General features: G+C 47.4%; 16 non-coding genes across 16 annotated transcripts; all 16 read left to right on the plus strand.

Annotated features, from left to right (window-relative positions):
• The first annotated feature begins 981 nt into the window (after positions 1 to 981).
• On the plus strand, positions 982 to 1053 carry TRNAP-UGG (transfer RNA proline (anticodon UGG)). The gene has a single exon. It is a non-coding gene; the product is annotated as a tRNA-Pro (tRNA).
• Positions 1054 to 1473: 420 nt separating this feature from the next.
• TRNAV-CAC (transfer RNA valine (anticodon CAC)) lies at positions 1474 to 1546 on the plus strand. Its single transcript has one exon. It is a non-coding gene; the product is annotated as a tRNA-Val (tRNA).
• A 1315-nt stretch (positions 1547 to 2861) lies between these two features.
• TRNAP-UGG (transfer RNA proline (anticodon UGG)) lies at positions 2862 to 2933 on the plus strand. Its single transcript has one exon. It is a non-coding gene; the product is annotated as a tRNA-Pro (tRNA).
• A 420-nt stretch (positions 2934 to 3353) lies between these two features.
• On the plus strand, positions 3354 to 3428 carry TRNAV-CAC (transfer RNA valine (anticodon CAC)). The gene has a single exon. It is a non-coding gene; the product is annotated as a tRNA-Val (tRNA).
• A 1315-nt stretch (positions 3429 to 4743) lies between these two features.
• Positions 4744 to 4815, plus strand: TRNAP-UGG (transfer RNA proline (anticodon UGG)). The gene has a single exon. It is a non-coding gene; the product is annotated as a tRNA-Pro (tRNA).
• A 400-nt stretch (positions 4816 to 5215) lies between these two features.
• On the plus strand, positions 5216 to 5290 carry TRNAV-CAC (transfer RNA valine (anticodon CAC)). Its single transcript has one exon. It is a non-coding gene; the product is annotated as a tRNA-Val (tRNA).
• A 1315-nt stretch (positions 5291 to 6605) lies between these two features.
• TRNAP-UGG (transfer RNA proline (anticodon UGG)) lies at positions 6606 to 6677 on the plus strand. Its single transcript has one exon. It is a non-coding gene; the product is annotated as a tRNA-Pro (tRNA).
• A 420-nt stretch (positions 6678 to 7097) lies between these two features.
• Positions 7098 to 7170, plus strand: TRNAV-CAC (transfer RNA valine (anticodon CAC)). The gene has a single exon. It is a non-coding gene; the product is annotated as a tRNA-Val (tRNA).
• Positions 7171 to 8485: 1315 nt separating this feature from the next.
• On the plus strand, positions 8486 to 8557 carry TRNAP-UGG (transfer RNA proline (anticodon UGG)). The gene has a single exon. It is a non-coding gene; the product is annotated as a tRNA-Pro (tRNA).
• Positions 8558 to 8977: 420 nt separating this feature from the next.
• TRNAV-CAC (transfer RNA valine (anticodon CAC)) lies at positions 8978 to 9052 on the plus strand. Its single transcript has one exon. It is a non-coding gene; the product is annotated as a tRNA-Val (tRNA).
• A 1307-nt stretch (positions 9053 to 10359) lies between these two features.
• On the plus strand, positions 10360 to 10431 carry TRNAP-UGG (transfer RNA proline (anticodon UGG)). Its single transcript has one exon. It is a non-coding gene; the product is annotated as a tRNA-Pro (tRNA).
• Positions 10432 to 10851: 420 nt separating this feature from the next.
• TRNAV-CAC (transfer RNA valine (anticodon CAC)) lies at positions 10852 to 10924 on the plus strand. Its single transcript has one exon. It is a non-coding gene; the product is annotated as a tRNA-Val (tRNA).
• A 1315-nt stretch (positions 10925 to 12239) lies between these two features.
• Positions 12240 to 12311, plus strand: TRNAP-UGG (transfer RNA proline (anticodon UGG)). Its single transcript has one exon. It is a non-coding gene; the product is annotated as a tRNA-Pro (tRNA).
• Positions 12312 to 12711: 400 nt separating this feature from the next.
• Positions 12712 to 12786, plus strand: TRNAV-CAC (transfer RNA valine (anticodon CAC)). Its single transcript has one exon. It is a non-coding gene; the product is annotated as a tRNA-Val (tRNA).
• Positions 12787 to 14093: 1307 nt separating this feature from the next.
• TRNAP-UGG (transfer RNA proline (anticodon UGG)) lies at positions 14094 to 14165 on the plus strand. The gene has a single exon. It is a non-coding gene; the product is annotated as a tRNA-Pro (tRNA).
• Positions 14166 to 14585: 420 nt separating this feature from the next.
• On the plus strand, positions 14586 to 14659 carry TRNAV-CAC (transfer RNA valine (anticodon CAC)). The gene has a single exon. It is a non-coding gene; the product is annotated as a tRNA-Val (tRNA).
• Positions 14660 to 15320: the final 661 nt, after the last annotated feature.

The raw sequence follows: 15320 nt of genomic DNA on the forward strand, positions 1-15320 counted from the left end.
ATAATACATTTTCATATACAGCTTCTTCATTTCTGTGTTCTGAGGGATTACCAGTTGTAAGAAATGCACTTGCCGGTACAGTGATTCCCTGGCTTTCTCTGGCCCGAGAAAGCTTTTCCTCTGAAGTGGGAACAGAAGTTGGACTGCTTCTGCTGAACTTCCTGAAAGCAGAGCTGGCGGGAGGAGGGACTTTTTGAGTGCTGGGAAAATTTGAGCTGGAAATTTGCATCGGCTGGACAGAGATTGCTTGGAGCAGCCAAAATATAATAACGGCCATGGCGCTCAAGTAAAGCAGAAAGCTTTTAGTATACACCTTTTGCACTCTTGTCAACGAAGCTGGGCTCTGTGAATGCTCACCCTACGCAAGAAAAGAGAACAGACTTTGCTGGTGACCTAAATATATCTCGCCTGATCGAGCACGATCGAGCTCTGAGTGAGCAGCTGTGCAATGGTCATCTTTACCAAAGGGGAGATGCTGCTTTTTCCAGTGTCACGCCCATGCTCTCAGGGCTGGAGGGAGGAGGGCTGCTTTTTGTTTTTACAGGCAAAAGGAAAGGCCCAGCCCTCAGAGCTTCTGCCAATGCAGATCCCAGCAGGTGCAAAATAAAGGCTCTCCCCCACCTTGCCAGCTGCAGATTGATCAGAAGACTGCTAGTCTAGTGTGTTGGGCCACTTTCTCTCTTCTGTGTATCGTCCCCTCTTATTACATAAACAGCATAAGAGGAATAAAGGAAGGAAGGAAGGAAGGAACAGTGTATCGCAAGCACCTTCCACCCTGATGTCAATGGGCCACCAACCTTCGGGATGAGGAGGAGACCTGTGAAGACAGTCAGAGCGTGCCGACTGGGGCATTCATTTGGCTCATACACTGACAAGGCTTTCAGCGGCAGGAACAAACTTCAGGAATAGGCATTCTTGGCCTCGAATCCTAAGGGGGGTGCAAACGCTGAGGACAATTCCGTCAAATGCTCAAAGGACCGTGGCTCGTTGGTCTAGGGGTATGATTCTCGCTTTGGGTGCGAGAGGGCCCGGGTTCAAATCCCGGACGAGCCCAATCAAGGTGGTTAACTTGAGCTCCTTTTTTTTGTTTTTTCAATGTTATTTTCATTGGACAGACTCTCTGGTTTTCTCGGTAAGCAGTAGTCGATGAACAATTCACTTCCTGAACCTCTTTGCGTGCCATGTCCTTGCAACAAGCACTTTGTGTTCTCTGTTAGCTCTCAGTAACATTCCTTGATTTGCTTGTGAGTTTTGGCCGTCCGATCTCAAAGTGGAAATATGTCCTTCCCTCTGTACGCTGCATAGGCCCTCAGCTGGCATACTTGTATATGTGCGCATGCTTGATAGGACGTATGTTTTAGGCTGGATTGTGTGAGCTTCAGGCGCAAGGCATTTGATTAGTCTTTAAGCAGGTCCACTTGCACTGCCCTTTGCACCTGTTCTCCCAGTCCCTACAAAGGTGAGCAAGCAGCTGTTTCTGTAGTGTAGTGGTTATCACGTTCGCCTCACACGCGAAAGGTCCCCGGTTCGAGACCGGGCAGAAACACTCTCTGCTGGCATTTTACACAAAATAGTTTTTTTCCCCTTTTGTCACACACAAATGTAAAGTATGAACTTATTTGCGTTCCCATGGAAATAGCATATGCTCTCAAGAGCTTGAGAAATACACTGGGAAGGCAAGCATCCTCACATGTATTCTGTATATGGGGCCAATAAAAAAATGCATGCGCTTGCATTTTGTGTATGTAATGTTGCAGAGCACAGAGAGGATTTATTTTCCCTACTGCTGGGTATTTGGGTCTCTGGGATCACAGTTGGGTCCGCTCCGTCCTCTGAAATGGTCCATATTAGTTACATAGGTTAGTGTACCAAAGAAATAATACATTTTCATATACAGCTTCTTCATTTCTGTGTTCTGAGGGATTACCAGTTGTAAGAAATGCACTTGCCGGTACAGTGATTCCCTGGCTTTCTCTGGCCCGAGAAAGCTTTTCCTCTGAAGTGGGAACAGAAGTTGGACTGCTTCTGCTGAACTTCCTGAAAGCAGAGCTGGCGGGAGGAGGGACTTTTTGAGTGCTGGGAAAATTTGAGCTGGAAATTTGCATCGGCTGGACAGAGATTGCTTGGAGCAGCCAAAATATAATAACGGCCATGGCGCTCAAGTAAAGCAGAAAGCTTTTAGTATACACCTTTTGCACTCTTGTCAACGAAGCTGGGCTCTGTGAATGCTCACCCTACGCAAGAAAAGAGAACAGACTTTGCTGGTGACCTAAATATATCTCGCCTGATCGAGCACGATCGAGCTCTGAGTGAGCAGCTGTGCAATGGTCATCTTTACCAAAGGGGAGATGCTGCTTTTTCCAGTGTCACGCCCATGCTCTCAGGGCTGGAGGGAGGAGGGCTGCTTTTTGTTTTTACAGGCAAAAGGAAAGGCCCAGCCCTCAGAGCTTCTGCCAATGCAGATCCCAGCAGGTGCAAAATAAAGGCTCTCCCCCACCTTGCCAGCTGCAGATTGATCAGAAGACTGCTAGTCTAGTGTGTTGGGCCACTTTCTCTCTTCTGTGTATCGTCCCCTCTTATTACATAAACAGCATAAGAGGAATAAAGGAAGGAAGGAAGGAAGGAAGGAACAGTGTATCGCAAGCACCTTCCACCCTGATGTCAATGGGCCACCAACCTTCGGGATGAGGAGGAGACCTGTGAAGACAGTCAGAGCGTGCCGACTGGGGCATTCATTTGGCTCATACACCGACAAGGCTTTCAGCGGCAGGAACAAACTTCAGGAATAGGCATTCTTGGCCTCGAATCCTAAGGGGGGTGCAAACGCTGAGGACAATTCCGTCAAATGCTCAAAGGACCGTGGCTCGTTGGTCTAGGGGTATGATTCTCGCTTTGGGTGCGAGAGGTCCCGGGTTCAAATCCCGGATGAGCCCAATCAAGGTGGTTAACTTGAGCTCCTTTTTTTTGTTTTTTCAATGTTATTTTCATTGGACAGACTCTTTGGTTTTCTCGGTAAGCAGTAGTCGATGAACAATTCACTTCCTGAACCTCTTTGCGTGCCATGTCCTTGCGACAAGCACTTTGTGTTCTCTGTTAGCTCTCAGTAACATTCCTTGATTTGCTTGTGAGTTTTGGCCGTCCGATCTCAAAGTGGAAATATGTCCTTCCCTCTGTACGCTGCATAGGCCCTCAGCTGGCATACTTGTATATGTGCGCATGCTTGATAGGACGTATGTTTTAGGCTGGATTGTGTGAGCTTCAGGCGCAAGGCATTTGATTAGTCTTTAAGCAGGTCCACTTGCACTGCCCTTTGCACCTGTTCTCCCAGTCCCTACAAAGGTGAGCAAGCAGCTGTTTCTGTAGTGTAGTGGTTATCACGTTCGCCTCACACGCGAAAGGTCCCCCCGGTTCGAGACCGGGCAGAAACACTCTCTGCTGGCATTTTACACAAAATAGTTTTTTTCCCCTTTTGTCACACACAAATGTAAAGTATGAACTTATTTGCGTTCCCATGGAAATAGCATATGCTCTCAAGAGCTTGAGAAATACACTGGGAAGGCAAGCATCCTCACATGTATTCTGTATATGGGGCCAATAAAAAAATGCACGCGCTTGCATTTTGTGTATGTAATGTTGCAGAGCACAGAGAGGATTTATTTTCCCTACTGCTGGGTATTTGGGTCTCTGGGATCACAGTTGGGTCCGCTCCGTCCTCTGAAATGGTCCATATTAGTTACATAGGTTAGTGTACCAAAGAAATAATACATTTTCATATACAGCTTCTTCATTTCTGTGTTCTGAGGGATTACCAGTTGTAAGAAATGCACTTGCCGGTACAGTGATTCCCTGGCTTTCTCTGGCCCGAGAAAGCTTTTCCTCTGAAGTGGGAACAGAAGTTGGACTGCTTCTGCTGAACTTCCTGAAAGCAGAGCTGGCGGGAGGAGGGACTTTTTGAGTGCTGGGAAAATTTGAGCTGGAAATTTGCATCGGCTGGACAGAGATTGCTTGGAGCAGCCAAAATATAATAACGGCCATGGCGCTCAAGTAAAGCAGAAAGCTTTTAGTATACACCTTTTGCACTCTTGTCAACGAAGCTGGGCTCTGTGAATGCTCACCCTACGCAAGAAAAGAGAACAGACTTTGCTGGTGACCTAAATATATCTCGCCTGATCGAGCACGATCGAGCTCTGAGTGAGCAGCTGTGCAATGGTCATCTTTACCAAAGGGGAGATGCTGCTTTTTCCAGTGTCACGCCCATGCTCTCAGGGCTGGAGGGAGGAGGGCTGCTTTTTGTTTTTACAGGCAAAAGGAAAGGCCCAGCCCTCAGAGCTTCTGCCAATGCAGATCCCAGCAGGTGCAAAATAAAGGCTCTCCCCCACCTTGCCAGCTGCAGATTGATCAGAAGACTGCTAGTCTAGTGTGTTGGGCCACTTTCTCTCTTCTGTGTATCGTCCCCTCTTATTACATAAACAGCATAAGAGGAATAAAGGAAGGAAGGAAGGAAGGAAGGAACAGTGTATCGCAAGCACCTTCCACCCTGATGTCAATGGGCCACCAACCTTCGGGATGAGGAGGAGACCTGTGAAGACAGTCAGAGCGTGCCGACTGGGGCATTCATTTGGCTCATACACCGACAAGGCTTTCAGCGGCAGGAACAAACTTCAGGAATAGGCATTCTTGGCCTCGAATCCTAAGGGGGGTGCAAACGCTGAGGACAATTCCGTCAAATGCTCAAAGGACAGTGGCTCGTTGGTCTAGGGGTATGATTCTCGCTTTGGGTGCGAGAGGTCCCGGGTTCAAATCCTGGACGAGCCCAATCAAGGTGGTTAACTTGAGCTCCTTTTTTTTGTTTTTTCAATGTTATTTTCATTGGACAGACTCTCTGGTTTTCTCGGTAAGCAGTAGTCGATGAACAATTCACTTCCTGAACCTCTTTGCGTGCCATGTCCTTGCGACAAGCACTTTGTGTTCTCTGTTAGCTCTCAGTAACATTCCTTGATTTGCTTGTGAGTTTTGGCCGTCCGATCTCAAAGTGGAAATATGTCCTTCCCTCTGTACGCTGCATAGGCCCTCAGCTGGCATACTTGTATATGTGCGCATGCTTGATAGGACGTATGTTTTAGGCTGGATTGTGTGAGCTTCAGGCGCAAGGCATTTGATTAGTCTTTAAGCAGGCACCTGTTCTCCCAGTCCCTACAAAGGTGAGCAAGCAGCTGTTTCTGTAGTGTAGTGGTTATCACGTTCGCCTCACACGCGAAAGGTCCCCCCGGTTCGAGACCGGGCAGAAACACTCTCTGCTGGCATTTTACACAAAATAGTTTTTTTCCCCTTTTGTCACACACAAATGTAAAGTATGAACTTATTTGCGTTCCCATGGAAATAGCATATGCTCTCAAGAGCTTGAGAAATACACTGGGAAGGCAAGCATCCTCACATGTATTCTGTATATGGGGCCAATAAAAAAATGCACGCGCTTGCATTTTGTGTATGTAATGTTGCAGAGCACAGAGAGGATTTATTTTCCCTACTGCTGGGTATTTGGGTCTCTGGGATCACAGTTGGGTCCGCTCCGTCCTCTGAAATGGTCCATATTAGTTACATAGGTTAGTGTACCAAAGAAATAATACATTTTCATATACAGCTTCTTCATTTCTGTGTTCTGAGGGATTACCAGTTGTAAGAAATGCACTTGCCGGTACAGTGATTCCCTGGCTTTCTCTGGCCCGAGAAAGCTTTTCCTCTGAAGTGGGAACAGAAGTTGGACTGCTTCTGCTGAACTTCCTGAAAGCAGAGCTGGCGGGAGGAGGGACTTTTTGAGTGCTGGGAAAATTTGAGCTGGAAATTTGCATCGGCTGGACAGAGATTGCTTGGAGCAGCCAAAATATAATAACGGCCATGGCGCTCAAGTAAAGCAGAAAGCTTTTAGTATACACCTTTTGCACTCTTGTCAACGAAGCTGGGCTCTGTGAATGCTCACCCTACGCAAGAAAAGAGAACAGACTTTGCTGGTGACCTAAATATATCTCGCCTGATCGAGCACGATCGAGCTCTGAGTGAGCAGCTGTGCAATGGTCATCTTTACCAAAGGGGAGATGCTGCTTTTTCCAGTGTCACGCCCATGCTCTCAGGGCTGGAGGGAGGAGGGCTGCTTTTTGTTTTTACAGGCAAAAGGAAAGGCCCAGCCCTCAGAGCTTCTGCCAATGCAGATCCCAGCAGGTGCAAAATAAAGGCTCTCCCCCACCTTGCCAGCTGCAGATTGATCAGAAGACTGCTAGTCTAGTGTGTTGGACCACTTTCTCTCTTCTGTGTATCGTCCCCTCTTATTACATAAACAGCATAAGAGGAATAAAGGAAGGAAGGAAGGAAGGAAGGAACAGTGTATCGCAAGCACCTTCCACCCTGATGTCAATGGGCCACCAACCTTCGGGATGAGGAGGAGACCTGTGAAGACAGTCAGAGCGTGCCGACTGGGGCATTCATTTGGCTCATACACTGACAAGGCTTTCAGCGGCAGGAACAAACTTCAGGAATAGGCATTCTTGGCCTCGAATCCTAAGGGGGGTGCAAACGCTGAGGACAATTCCGTCAAATGCTCAAAGGACCGTGGCTCGTTGGTCTAGGGGTATGATTCTCGCTTTGGGTGCGAGAGGTCCCGGGTTCAAATCCCGGACGAGCCCAATCAAGGTGGTTAACTTGAGCTCCTTTTTTTTGTTTTTTCAATGTTATTTTCATTGGACAGACTCTCTGGTTTTCTCGGTAAGCAGTAGTCGATGAACAATTCACTTCCTGAACCTCTTTGCGTGCCATGTCCTTGCGACAAGCACTTTGTGTTCTCTGTTAGCTCTCAGTAACATTCCTTGATTTGCTTGTGAGTTTTGGCCGTCCGATCTCAAAGTGGAAATATGTCCTTCCCTCTGTACGCTGCATAGGCCCTCAGCTGGCATACTTGTATATGTGCGCATGCTTGATAGGACGTATGTTTTAGGCTGGATTGTGTGAGCTTCAGGCGCAAGGCATTTGATTAGTCTTTAAGCAGGTCCACTTGCACTGCCCTTTGCACCTGTTCTCCCAGTCCCTACAAAGGTGAGCAAGCAGCTGTTTCTGTAGTGTAGTGGTTATCACGTTCGCCTCACACGTGAAATGTCCCCGGTTCGAGACCGGGCAGAAACACTCTCTGCTGGCATTTTACACAAAATAGTTTTTTTCCCCTTTTGTCACACACAAATGTAAAGTATGAACTTATTTGCGTTCCCATGGAAATAGCATATGCTCTCAAGAGCTTGAGAAATACACTGGGAAGGCAAGCATCCTCACATGTATTCTGTATATGGGGCCAATAAAAAAATGCATGCGCTTGCATTTTGTGTATGTAATGTTGCAGAGCACAGAGAGGATTTATTTTCCCTACTGCTGGGTATTTGGGTCTCTGGGATCACAGTTGGGTCCGCTCCGTCCTCTGAAATGGTCCATATTAGTTACATAGGTTAGTGTACCAAAGAAATAATACATTTTCATATACAGCTTCTTCATTTCTGTGTTCTGAGGGATTACCAGTCGTAAGAAATGCACTTGCCGGTACAGTGATTCCCTGGCTTTCTCTGGCCCGAGAAAGCTTTTCCTCTGAAGTGGGAACAGAAGTTGGACTGCTTCTGCTGAACTTCCTGAAAGCAGAGCTGGCGGGAGGAGGGACTTTTTGAGTGCTGGGAAAATTTGAGCTGGAAATTTGCATCGGCTGGACAGAGATTGCTTGGAGCAGCCAAAATATAATAACGGCCATGGCGCTCAAGTAAAGCAGAAAGCTTTTAGTATACACCTTTTGCACTCTTGTCAACGAAGCTGGGCTCTGTGAATGCTCACCCTACGCAAGAAAAGAGAACAGACTTTGCTGGTGACCTAAATATATCTCGCCTGATCGAGCACGATCGAGCTCTGAGTGAGCAGCTGTGCAATGGTCATCTTTACCAAAGGGGAGATGCTGCTTTTTCCAGTGTCACGCCCATGCTCTCAGGGCTGGAGGGAGGAGGGCTGCTTTTTGTTTTTACAGGCAAAAGGAAAGGCCCAGCCCTCAGAGCTTCTGCCAATGCAGATCCCAGCAGGTGCAAAATAAAGGCTCTCCCCCACCTTGCCAGCTGCAGATTGATCAGAAGACTGCTAGTCTAGTGTGTTGGGCCACTTTCTCTCTTCTGTGTATCGTCCCCTCTTATTACATAAACAGCATAAGAGGAATAAAGGAAGGAAGGAAGGAAGGAAGGAACAGTGTATCGCAAGCACCTTCCACCCTGATGTCAATGGGCCACCAACCTTCGGGATGAGGAGGAGACCTGTGAAGACAGTCAGAGCGTGCCGACTGGGGCATTCATTTGGCTCATACACCGACAAGGCTTTCAGCGGCAGGAACAAACTTCAGGAATAGGCATTCTTGGCCTCGAATCCTAAGGGGGGTGCAAACGCTGAGGACAATTCCGTCAAATGCTCAAAGGACCGTGGCTCGTTGGTCTAGGGGTATGATTCTCGCTTTGGGTGCGAGAGGTCCCGGGTTCAAATCCCGGACGAGCCCAATCAAGGTGGTTAACTTGAGCTCCTTTTTTTTGTTTTTTCAATGTTATTTTCATTGGACAGACTCTTTGGTTTTCTCGGTAAGCAGTAGTCGATGAACAATTCACTTCCTGAACCTCTTTGCGTGCCATGTCCTTGCGACAAGCACTTTGTGTTCTCTGTTAGCTCTCAGTAACATTCCTTGATTTGCTTGTGAGTTTTGGCCGTCCGATCTCAAAGTGGAAATATGTCCTTCCCTCTGTACGCTGCATAGGCCCTCAGCTGGCATACTTGTATATGTGCGCATGCTTGATAGGACGTATGTTTTAGGCTGGATTGTGTGAGCTTCAGGCGCAAGGCATTTGATTAGTCTTTAAGCAGGTCCACTTGCACTGCCCTTTGCACCTGTTCTCCCAGTCCCTACAAAGGTGAGCAAGCAGCTGTTTCTGTAGTGTAGTGGTTATCACGTTCGCCTCACACGCGAAAGGTCCCCCCGGTTCGAGACCGGGCAGAAACACTCTCTGCTGGCATTTTACACAAAATAGTTTTTTTCCCCTTTTGTCACACACAAATGTAAAGTATGAACTTATTTGCGTTCCCATGGAAATAGCATATGCTCTCAAGAGCTTGAGAAATACACTGGGAAGGCAAGCATCCTCACATGTATTCTGTATATGGGGCCAATAAAAAAATGCACGCGCTTGCATTTTGTGTATGTAATGTTGCAGAGCACAGAGAGGATTTATTTTCCCTACTGCTGGGTATTTGGGTCTCTGGGATCACAGTTGGGTCCGCTCCGTCCTCTGAAATGGTCCATATTAGTTACATAGGTTAGTGTACCAAAGAAATAATACATTTTCATATACAGCTTCTTCATTTCTGTGTTCTGAGGGATTACCAGTTGTAAGAAATGCACTTGCCGGTACAGTGATTCCCTGGCTTTCTCTGGCCCGAGAAAGCTTTTCCTCTGAAGTGGGAACAGAAGTTGGACTGCTTCTGCTGAACTTCCTGAAAGCAGAGCTGGCGGGAGGAGGGACTTTTTGAGTGCTGGGAAAATTTGAGCTGGAAATTTGCATCGGCTGGACAGAGATTGCTTGGAGCAGCCAAAATATAATAACGGCCATGGCGCTCAAGTAAAGCAGAAAGCTTTTAGTATACACCTTTTGCACTCTTGTCAACGAAGCTGGGCTCTGTGAATGCTCACCCTACGCAAGAAAAGAGAACAGACTTTGCTGGTGACCTAAATATATCTCGCCTGATCGAGCACGATCGAGCTCTGAGTGAGCAGCTGTGCAATGGTCATCTTTACCAAAGGGGAGATGCTGCTTTTTCCAGTGTCACGCCCATGCTCTCAGGGCTGGAGGGAGGAGGGCTGCTTTTTGTTTTTACAGGCAAAAGGAAAGGCCCAGCCCTCAGAGCTTCTGCCAATGCAGATCCCAGCAGGTGCAAAATAAAGGCTCTCCCCCACCTTGCCAGCTGCAGATTGATCAGAAGACTGCTAGTCTAGTGTGTTGGGCCACTTTCTCTCTTCTGTGTATCGTCCCCTCTTATTACATAAACAGCATAAGAGGAATAAAGGAAGGAAGGAAGGAACAGTGTATCGCAAGCACCTTCCACCCTGATGTCAATGGGCCACCAACCTTCGGGATGAGGAGGAGACCTGTGAAGACAGTCAGAGCGTGCCGACTGGGGCATTCATTTGGCTCATACACCGACAAGGCTTTCAGCGGCAGGAACAAACTTCAGGAATAGGCATTCTTGGCCTCGAATCCTAAGGGGGGTGCAAACGCTGAGGACAATTCCGTCAAATGCTCAAAGGACCGTGGCTCGTTGGTCTAGGGGTATGATTCTCGCTTTGGGTGCGAGAGGTCCCGGGTTCAAATCCCGGACGAGCCCAATCAAGGTGGTTAACTTGAGCTCCTTTTTTTTGTTTTTTCAATGTTATTTTCATTGGACAGACTCTCTGGTTTTCTCGGTAAGCAGTAGTCGATGAACAATTCACTTCCTGAACCTCTTTGCGTGCCATGTCCTTGCGACAAGCACTTTGTGTTCTCTGTTAGCTCTCAGTAACATTCCTTGATTTGCTTGTGAGTTTTGGCCGTCCGATCTCAAAGTGGAAATATGTCCTTCCCTCTGTACGCTGCATAGGCCCTCAGCTGGCATACTTGTATATGTGCGCATGCTTGATAGGACGTATGTTTTAGGCTGGATTGTGTGAGCTTCAGGCGCAAGGCATTTGATTAGTCTTTAAGCAGGTCCACTTGCACTGCCCTTTGCACCTGTTCTCCCAGTCCCTACAAAGGTGAGCAAGCAGCTGTTTCTGTAGTGTAGTGGTTATCACGTTCGCCTCACACGCGAAAGGTCCCCGGTTCGAGACCGGGCAGAAACACTCTCTGCTGGCATTTTACACAAAATAGTTTTTTTCCCCTTTTGTCACACACAAATGTAAAGTATGAACTTATTTGCGTTCCCATGGAAATAGCATATGCTCTCAAGAGCTTGAGAAATACACTGGGAAGGCAAGCATCCTCACATGTATTCTGTATATGGGGCCAATAAAAAAATGCACGCGCTTGCATTTTGTGTATGTAATGTTGCAGAGCACAGAGAGGATTTATTTTCCCTACTGCTGGGTATTTGGGTCTCTGGGATCACAGTTGGGTCCGCTCCGTCCTCTGAAATGGTCCATATTAGTTACATAGGTTAGTGTACCAAAGAAATAATACATTTTCATATACAGCTTCTTCATTTCTGTGTTCTGAGGGATTACCAGTTGTAAGAAATGCACTTGCCGGTACAGTGATTCCCTGGCTTTCTCTGGCCCGAGAAAGCTTTTCCTCTGAAGTGGGAACAGAAGTTGGACTGCTTCTGCTGAACTTCCTGAAAGCAGAGCTGGCGGGAGGAGGGACTTTTTGAGTGCTGGGAAAATTTGAGCTGGAAATTTGCATCGGCTGGACAGAGATTGCTTGGAGCAGCCAAAATATAATAACGGCCATGGCGCTCAAGTAAAGCAGAAAGCTTTTAGTATACACCTTTTGCACTCTTGTCAACGAAGCTGGGCTCTGTGAATGCTCACCCTACGCAAGAAAAGAGAACAGACTTTGCTGGTGACCTAAATATATCTCGCCTGATCGAGCACGATCGAGCTCTGAGTGAGCAGCTGTGCAATGGTCATCTTTACCAAAGGGGAGATGCTGCTTTTTCCAGTGTCACGCCCATGCTCTCAGGGCTGGAGGGAGGAGGGCTGCTTTTTGTTTTTACAGGCAAAAGGAAAGGCCCAGCCCTCAGAGCTTCTGCCAATGCAGATCCCAGCAGGTGCAAAATAAAGGCTCTCCCCCACCTTGCCAGCTGCAGATTGATCAGAAGACTGCTAGTCTAGTGTGTTGGGCCACTTTCTCTCTTCTGTGTATCGTCCCCTCTTATTACATAAACAGCATAAGAGGAATAAAGGAAGGAAGGAAGGAAGGAAGGAACAGTGTATCGCAAGCACCTTCCACCCTGATGTCAATGGGCCACCAACCTTCGGGATGAGGAGGAGACCTGTGAAGACAGTCAGAGCGTGCCGACTGGGGCATTCATTTGGCTCATACACCGACAAGGCTTTCAGCGGCAGGAACAAACTTCAGGAATAGGCATTCTTGGCCTCGAATCCTAAGGGGGGTGCAAACGCTGAGGACAATTCCGTCAAATGATCAAAGGACCGTGGCTCGTTGGTCTAGGGGTATGATTCTCGCTTTGGGTGCGAGAGGTCCCGGGTTCAAATCCTGGACGAGCCCAATCAAGGTGGTTAACTTGAGCTCCTTTTTTTTGTTTTTTCAATGTTATTTTCATTGGACAGACTCTCTGGTTTTCTCGGTAAGCAGTAGTCGATGAACAATTCACTTCCTGAACCTCTTTGCGTGCCATGTCCTTGCGACAAGCACTTTGTGTTCTCTGTTAGCTCTCAGTAACATTCCTTGATTTGCTTGTGAGTTTTGGCCGTCCGATCTCAAAGTGGAAATATGTCCTTCCCTCTGTACGCTGCATAGGCCCTCAGCTGGCATACTTGTATATGTGCGCATGCTTGATAGGACGTATGTTTTAGGCTGGATTGTGTGAGCTTCAGGCGCAAGGCATTTGATTAGTCTTTAAGCAGGCACCTGTTCTCCCAGTCCCTACAAAGGTGAGCAAGCAGCTGTTTCTGTAGTGTAGTGGTTATCACGTTCGCCTCACACGCGAAAGGTCCCCCCGGTTCGAGACCGGGCAGAAACACTCTCTGCTGGCATTTTACACAAAATAGTTTTTTTCCCCTTTTGTCACACACAAATGTAAAGTATGAACTTATTTGCGTTCCCATGGAAATAGCATATGCTCTCAAGAGCTTGAGAAATACACTGGGAAGGCAAGCATCCTCACATGTATTCTGTATATGGGGCCAATAAAAAAATGCACGCGCTTGCATTTTGTGTATGTAATGTTGCAGAGCACAGAGAGGATTTATTTTCCCTACTGCTGGGTATTTGGGTCTCTGGGATCACAGTTGGGTCCGCTCCGTCCTCTGAAATGGTCCATATTAGTTACATAGGTTAGTGTACCAAAGAAATAATACATTTTCATATACAGCTTCTTCATTTCTGTGTTCTGAGGGATTACCAGTTGTAAGAAATGCACTTGCCGGTACAGTGATTCCCTGGCTTTCTCTGGCCCGAGAAAGCTTTTCCTCTGAAGTGGGAACAGAAGTTGGACTGCTTCTGCTGAACTTCCTGAAAGCAGAGCTGGCGGGAGGAGGGACTTTTTGAGTGCTGGGAAAATTTGAGCTGGAAATTTGCATCGGCTGGACAGAGATTGCTTGGAGCAGCCAAAATATAATAACGGCCATGGCGCTCAAGTAAAGCAGAAAGCTTTTAGTATACACCTTTTGCACTCTTGTCAACGAAGCTGGGCTCTGTGAATGCTCACCCTACGCAAGAAAAGAGAACAGACTTTGCTGGTGACCTAAATATATCTCGCCTGATCGAGCACGATCGAGCTCTGAGTGAGCAGCTGTGCAATGGTCATCTTTACCAAAGGGGAGATGCTGCTTTTTCCAGTGTCACGCCCATGCTCTCAGGGCTGGAGGGAGGAGGGCTGCTTTTTGTTTTTACAGGCAAAAGGAAAGGCCCAGCCCTCAGAGCTTCTGCCAATGCAGATCCCAGCAGGTGCAAAATAAAGGCTCTCCCCCACCTTGCCAGCTGCAGATTGATCAGAAGACTGCTAGTCTAGTGTGTTGGGCCACTTTCTCTCTTCTGTGTATCGTCCCCTCTTATTACATAAACAGCATAAGAGGAATAAAGGAAGGAAGGAAGGAACAGTGTATCGCAAGCACCTTCCACCCTGATGTCAATGGGCCACCAACCTTCGGGATGAGGAGGAGACCTGTGAAGACAGTCAGAGCGTGCCGACTGGGGCATTCATTTGGCTCATACACCGACAAGGCTTTCAGCGGCAGGAACAAACTTCAGGAATAGGCATTCTTGGCCTCGAATCCTAAGGGGGGTGCAAACGCTGAGGACAATTCCGTCAAATGCTCAAAGGACCGTGGCTCGTTGGTCTAGGGGTATGATTCTCGCTTTGGGTGCGAGAGGTCCCGGGTTCAAATCCCGGACGAGCCCAATCAAGGTGGTTAACTTGAGCTCCTTTTTTTTGTTTTTTCAATGTTATTTTCATTGGACAGACTCTCTGGTTTTCTCGGTAAGCAGTAGTCGATGAACAATTCACTTCCTGAACCTCTTTGCGTGCCATGTCCTTGCGACAAGCACTTTGTGTTCTCTGTTAGCTCTCAGTAACATTCCTTGATTTGCTTGTGAGTTTTGGCCGTCCGATCTCAAAGTGGAAATATGTCCTTCCCTCTGTACGCTGCATAGGCCCTCAGCTGGCATACTTGTATATGTGCGCATGCTTGATAGGACGTATGTTTTAGGCTGGATTGTGTGAGCTTCAGGCGCAAGGCATTTGATTAGTCTTTAAGCAGGTCCACTTGCACTGCCCTTTGCACCTGTTCTCCCAGTCCCTACAAAGGTGAGCAAGCAGCTGTTTCTGTAGTGTAGTGGTTATCACGGTTCGCCTCACACGCGAAAGGTCCCCGGTTCGAGACCGGGCAGAAACACTCTCTGCTGGCATTTTACACAAAATAGTTTTTTTCCCCTTTTGTCACACACAAATGTAAAGTATGAACTTATTTGCGTTCCCATGGAAATAGCATATGCTCTCAAGAGCTTGAGAAATACACTGGGAAGGCAAGCATCCTCACATGTATTCTGTATATGGGGCCAATAAAAAAATGCACGCGCTTGCATTTTGTGTATGTAATGTTGCAGAGCACAGAGAGGATTTATTTTCCCTACTGCTGGGTATTTGGGTCTCTGGGATCACAGTTGGGTCCGCTCCGTCCTCTGAAATGGTCCATATTAGTTACATAGGTTAGTGTACCAAAGAAATAATACATTTTCATATACAGCTTCTTCATTTCTGTGTTCTGAGGGATTACCAGTTGTAAGAAATGCACTTGCCGGTACAGTGATTCCCTGGCTTTCTCTGGCCCGAGAAAGCTTTTCCTCTGAAGTGGGAACAGAAGTTGGACTGCTTCTGCTGAACTTCCTGAAAGCAGAGCTGGCGGGAGGAGGGACTTTTTGAGTGCTGGGAAAATTTGAGCTGGAAATTTGCATCGGCTGGACAGAGATTGCTTGGAGCAGCCAAAATATAATAACGGCCATGGCGCTCAAGTAAAGCAGAAAGCTTTTAGTATACACCTTTTGCACTCTTGTCAA

Source organism: Ambystoma mexicanum, chromosome 2q (assembly GCF_040938575.1).
Source record: "Ambystoma mexicanum isolate Mex_15411 chromosome 2q, UKY_AmexF1_1, whole genome shotgun sequence".
Taxonomy (NCBI): domain Eukaryota; kingdom Metazoa; phylum Chordata; class Amphibia; order Caudata; family Ambystomatidae; genus Ambystoma; species Ambystoma mexicanum.